The sequence below is a fragment of the Octodon degus genome, unplaced genomic scaffold (genome assembly GCF_000260255.1).
Source record: "Octodon degus isolate 3935 unplaced genomic scaffold, OctDeg1.0 scaffold00118, whole genome shotgun sequence".
Classification (NCBI taxonomy): domain Eukaryota; kingdom Metazoa; phylum Chordata; class Mammalia; order Rodentia; family Octodontidae; genus Octodon; species Octodon degus.
The window spans coordinates 8597415-8603052 of NW_004524694.1; the positions used below are offsets into that span (position 1 = coordinate 8597415).

At 40.7% G+C, this 5638-nt stretch overlaps 1 pseudogene; it reads right to left on the reverse strand.

Annotated features, from left to right (window-relative positions):
• LOC101567265 overlaps positions 1-2171 on the reverse strand; it is a 23272-nt pseudogene extending 21101 nt beyond the window's left edge.
• Between the last annotated feature and the right edge of the window lie 3467 nt (positions 2172-5638).

Sequence of the window (5638 nt, forward strand, 5' to 3'; positions counted from 1 at the left end):
CTCTTCATGATCCTCCTGTTTTCAGCCTCCCCCAAAGCTGGGATTACACGTATAGGCCACGCCCAAACTCAGTAGCTGGCTCAGCACCCTGGGGATGGAGACGGTGCTGCATGTGATGCCGGGGATCGAATCCCAGTCCCAGTGCTTGCCTAAGCAGGTGCTTAGTCCACTGAGCTGTCTTACTGTCCCTAGCTTTATAATTTTAGTAGTGTATACTTTTGATCCATATTGGTCACATGCATCATAGGTAATTTGAACCTATACGTAATTTATCTTAATTCATTTTTTTCTCCATTTCCCTTCCCTCCCTTTTACCTTTATTTCCCTTCCCATTTACAAAATCTCTGTTTCCATTTTTTCCCTTCTCTTATTTTCCTTTAACCTTTCTTCCTTCCCCTCCCCCTCCCACCTCTCTTGTTTCCCTTCCCAGTTGAATTTCTGGAAGCAGTTCTGAAGTCCTTTGCATGAATATTTGTATAAGGTATGATCAAAACTACAACGAGTGGTGCTGGCCAAGCCCATCCGACAGAAATGCAGGGTGTAAAAATGTCATGGCATTTCCACTTCTATCTATTCCCTCGATTTTCCATCTTGTACTTTGCCAAATTCAAAACTGACTATGAAATGTAGAAGTGTTTTACTGATTAAGGACAATGAGACAGTCATAACGTCAGAGCTAAAGATGCTCATGAGGAACGTCTTCCAGAACTGCCTCAAAGAGTGACAACAATGATGAGAAGTGTCTACGGCCAGACCACCCTCAACCCACTCTATCTTGTCTGTGCTCGATCTCATCTGATCTCGGAAGCTAAGCAGGGTCCAGCCTGATTAGTATTTAGATGGGAGAATAGTGAGAAGTGAGGGGGAGTACTTTAAAGGTGATTAATTCCAATGTGTTTTAACTATAATAATATTTTAGTATAAATATTCAGTAGTTTTCATTACAACTTGTGGATATGATAACGCTGCACAAGTTAAAACCTGAAAATAAATTTTTTCTCTTTAAGGCTGTTAATGAACATTGCCTTGATTGTTGTATTACTGTAGGTGTTCAAGTTCCTTAATAAGTGTGTTGGGGCGTGAGTGTACTGTGCAACTAGACCTCACGGTCAGCAGCATGAAAGTCTGTGGAAGGAACACAAATGGTTGGTAGGAGCAGAGAGCACACACATACCTGAGCCTGACATCTATCTTCTTTGGTCAAATTCCAGTAAACCCCCAACTTCTGAATGTTCTAGTCTCAAATTCTCACAAGTACAAACATTTTGGTTTTCTTTTCTCTTTCTTTTCTTTTCTTTCTTTTTTTTTTTTTTTGCATTTCTCTTTTAAAGAATTTATTTTGTACCTATTATACCACACAGAACGTTTCCAACACTGACATTCAATCGCTAATAAGATAAAGCAAAGACTTAAAAAAGTTTGTCTTATTAGAAACAAAGATACACCATCACTTAAGAGTCTTCAAACATTATTGCACTTTTAATGTCCATTTGATAAAACATTCGTGAATCAGTAGACTACTTAACAAATGACACCTTTAAGCAGATGAACTGTCCTAAAGTGTTTACTGGGTTAGGAATCTTACAAGCATCACTTACATTATTAGCAGTAACGGCGGAGCTGGAGGGTACCGCGCCTTCTCCAAGCTGCAGGGCGGGAGCCACTGACAGTGTGGCGGAACTCGTGGCCCTTCCAAGGCCTCGCTCCTGCGGCAGCACCTCCCTGCGCTCCGTGCTGTGGACGGGCTGGTGACCCACTGGGTGTCAGGATGTCTCCTAATGGCTCTGTGGGATGCATCAATAAGGATAACCTCAAGGAACTTGTATGTGGAATTTGCACCAACCCAGGAAGAATCTAGAACAACTCTCAGAGCCCCACAGCAGCGTGCAGCTTGTGACTCAGCCACAGACTGAAGGCTTCCTGCAAACTTCAGCTTGTTAACGCCAAGATGGACCGGCTTGTCCTAAGTCGCTCCGGCCGTAGGTCGCTCTGGCTGTAAGTCGCTCCGGCAGGAAGGACACGTTTGCGGCCACCGCGGAGCACGCGAAGCCTTGCCTGGCCTCGGATCCCCGTCTGCGGGCCTTGCCCAGCCCTGTGCCGCGGGGAGTCCTGCGGAGCGCCGGGAGCTGGCGTGCCGCCCGCATCGGACCCACCCGCGGCAGAAGGCGCATCACGTGGGGCTGCTTCCTCCTCCACGGCAGTCCTGCACGCACCTGTCTTGGCTTACCGATGGATGGAAGAGCGAAGATCTGAGACGCAGCCTCTGGTTTTCTTTGAAAGGCTCACATTGTATATTTGTCTCAGAGTTGTATGAGAGTCATGTTGTAGGACTTACCTTATTTTTTTTTTTAATGCATTTGGTACTGGGTCTGAAGGGTCTACAGGGCCTCACAACATAGATCTGACTCATAGTGATCCTCCTGTTTTCAGCCTCCCAAGAGCAGGGATTACAGCTCACCCTCGATCGCTGTCTCAGCGCACCCCGGGATGGGCCGGTAAGGCACGCGGCCATCGAGTCCGGCTGCTGCACTCTGCCTAAGCAGGCGCTTTAGTCGCCTGAGCTATCTGGCCTGCCCAAACATCAACGCCATTATTATTATTATTATTATTATTATTATTATTATTATTATTATTATTAAGTACTGGGTCTATGGGGTTTTGCTACACAGATCAGATTCCTAGAGAACCTCCTGTTTTCAGCTTCCCAAACACTGGGATTATCGGCCGGCGCCACCATACCCAGTCTCAGTCCCATCTCAGTGCGCCGCAGGGCGGGGCCAACAAGGCATGCCAGGGATTGAACCCGGGTCCCTGTGTCTGCCTAAGCAGGCTCTTTAATCCGCTGAGGTACCTGATCAGCCCCTGTAGGCCTTATGAATGAAACATACTTACACACTTTCTCCCAGAATTGAATTCATTCATAAGTAAGGGATATAGACAGATAGATATAGATATACATATAGATGTAGACATAGACATATTGATCTTAAAAATGTAATCATGTAGGCAAGGAAGTGGTTATGATGCAATGAACTGCTGCAAAGAAATCTTATTGAAAGCAATAATGTTTTTATTTGGGTGTCATACTGGTAAATTTATCCATAATTGTACTGATTTAAATATTATTTCTTATTTCTGTATCATTGACAGCCAGCCTCAAACTTTTATTCTACTCATTTTACGTAGCTGAGGTGTCAATACTTTTATTTTCTACTTGCTTTATGATACTGTATGAGATCATCATCATTACGATGGATTTTCCAAGCATTTTTCACAGAATCTTATTTCCAAGAGCTCTGCGAGAAAGCTGGGTAGATGTACTTTGCCAGTAAAAAGAGTAAAAGACATTTAAATATTAAATAACCATGAGGTTTCACAGCTGTGACTCCTAGTTAATATGGAAGGATCTAGGTGACTTAAAATACCCCACTTTTTGCCTATGTTGTAGGGTAATAATATCATTAAATACCTCACTTTTTAAAATGTATTTAGTACAGGGTCTACAGGGTCGCACGCCATAGATCAGACTTGTAGTCATCCTCCTGTTCTCAGCCTTCCAAGGGCTGGAATTACAGGCGTGCGCCACCAGCCCAGTCTAAGTCGCTGTCTCAGCGCAGCAGGGGTCGGCCGACATGGCAAGGTAAGGATCATACTCCAGCTGCTGTGCTCTACCTAAGGAGGAGCTTTCATCTGCTGAGCTATCTGCCCAGCCCTACCTCACTTTTGGTATTGCTATCTTGATAGTTTTCTGTGCATCACTGAATACCCAGGACACTGCAGTCCTCCTGTTCCCCTTCCTTAGCTGCTTGGGATAGACTTCACTAGTTCGACATGGCTGTAGATTATCCTCAGCATACATGCAAGTATAATTAAATTTATTTATTTATTTAGTCTCTATTAAATAGTCTACAGCTGCACCTTGTTTAGCAAGTAACCCATGGCGTAAGATGAGTTAAAGTGATTAAGAAGATGTGTGAGCTTCAGTCCACATTGTTTTCACATTTTCCTCTTGCTAATAACTCCTACCAATCGCTTTTCTTAGCCCAAGTGATACTGGAATGTAATGGAAAACAGAAACCTGTGTGTTTTGGTTGTTTCTGCTTCTGTTGAGTTTAATCCGTCCATTTAGTACTCATTTTTTTATATGCTTTCTATGTTTTCTTAGGCATGAAAGAGCTGGGCTTTATTTTCAGAAAAATAAACTGAATTAGAGAGATATAACATATTTTGAGTCCAGGTATGCATAAAAGAGATGTTCATTTTGTTTGAATTCCAATTGAATACTTTTTCTATTAAGGCTAAATTTGGTGAATAGGATGGCATACTCTATTTCTTATTTGTAGTAATGCTTGAAGAGAACATTTTTTGCAAGTCCATTCATATTTATATTGCCAAGAAATCCTTTTATTTCCAGAAGAATAAAATTTAGTATATCACTAAAGAGATTTTGGTGTGTGCCCAGTAACCTTCACATTTCCTAAACAAGTCACTTTGAGTTACTTATTTCAGTTATCTGTAAAGGTCGAATCAATTATAGTTAGCAATGATTTTGATGATCCAGTGAAATAATATATAACATTAGTGTATGTATACTATAAAAACAGTACATAAATTTTTATGTATATGTGCAAATGCACATTATGAAGAGTATCCTAGTGTATAAAGGTTTGTTTGGGATATTTGATTAATGGTTATTTTTCTAACAGCAGTTCATACAAGATTTTCGATAAACAGAGTCATTGAAAACAAATAGATAAGTAAATAATAAATAGATCACATTCTTGCTTAATAGATAATTATTCTGTACTAGGGGTACAATCTTTTTCCCACACACATAGGAGAGGAAAGACAGTTGTGAAAACTTGACTATTCTTAACATTCCAGCATACTTTAGTAACTTTTTAACTGCAAGAGTTCTGTTTTTAAATTGGTACAAGTTTTCAACATATTATGGTCATATTCACCATGGGATGTTATAATTGTATATAATACATATTAATTCCTTTTTCCTTCCCCTGATGTCCTTACAATATTAATTTCATGCTGCATTTACAAACTCTCAAACCCTATTTTTTCCTTCAATATTTTTTTCTTTAAGTCCCTTTTCTCTTTCCCATTCACCCCCATCACTTGCTGCCCATCATAGTTGAGCAGATCCTTCCTCCTTCCCTTCCTCTCCTTCTTAAGCCCATGTTTTGCCCTCAGTGGCTGGCTTTCAGTGCCTATACTCATTTCCCAAGTGATGCTAATCCAACATCTGTCCTCATCAAATACCACATATTCATCACTGTCAGTCTGTGGATTCTTCCTGTTGGCTTATATTCATTTCAGATTTATGATGGTTGCCACTGTTACCCTTTGGAAACTATGTTTTTATTAGTCATATAAACTATAACTTTATTAAAGTGATTGCCTTTCTTGAGTCCCTGGGTATCTTTTCAGTCATTCTCTCTCTTTCTTTTTTTTTTTATTAATTTTATTGAGAAAAAGAAATGAGACAGTTTCAAAGCAGGTTAGTACTACAGTTACAATAATTAATACATTGTGTATTGTTGCCTTCGTAGTAGTTACTCATACTACAAGAGTCAGACAGGGCATCATGTCCCAACACTATTAGGACAAATCTTTCATCTCATTG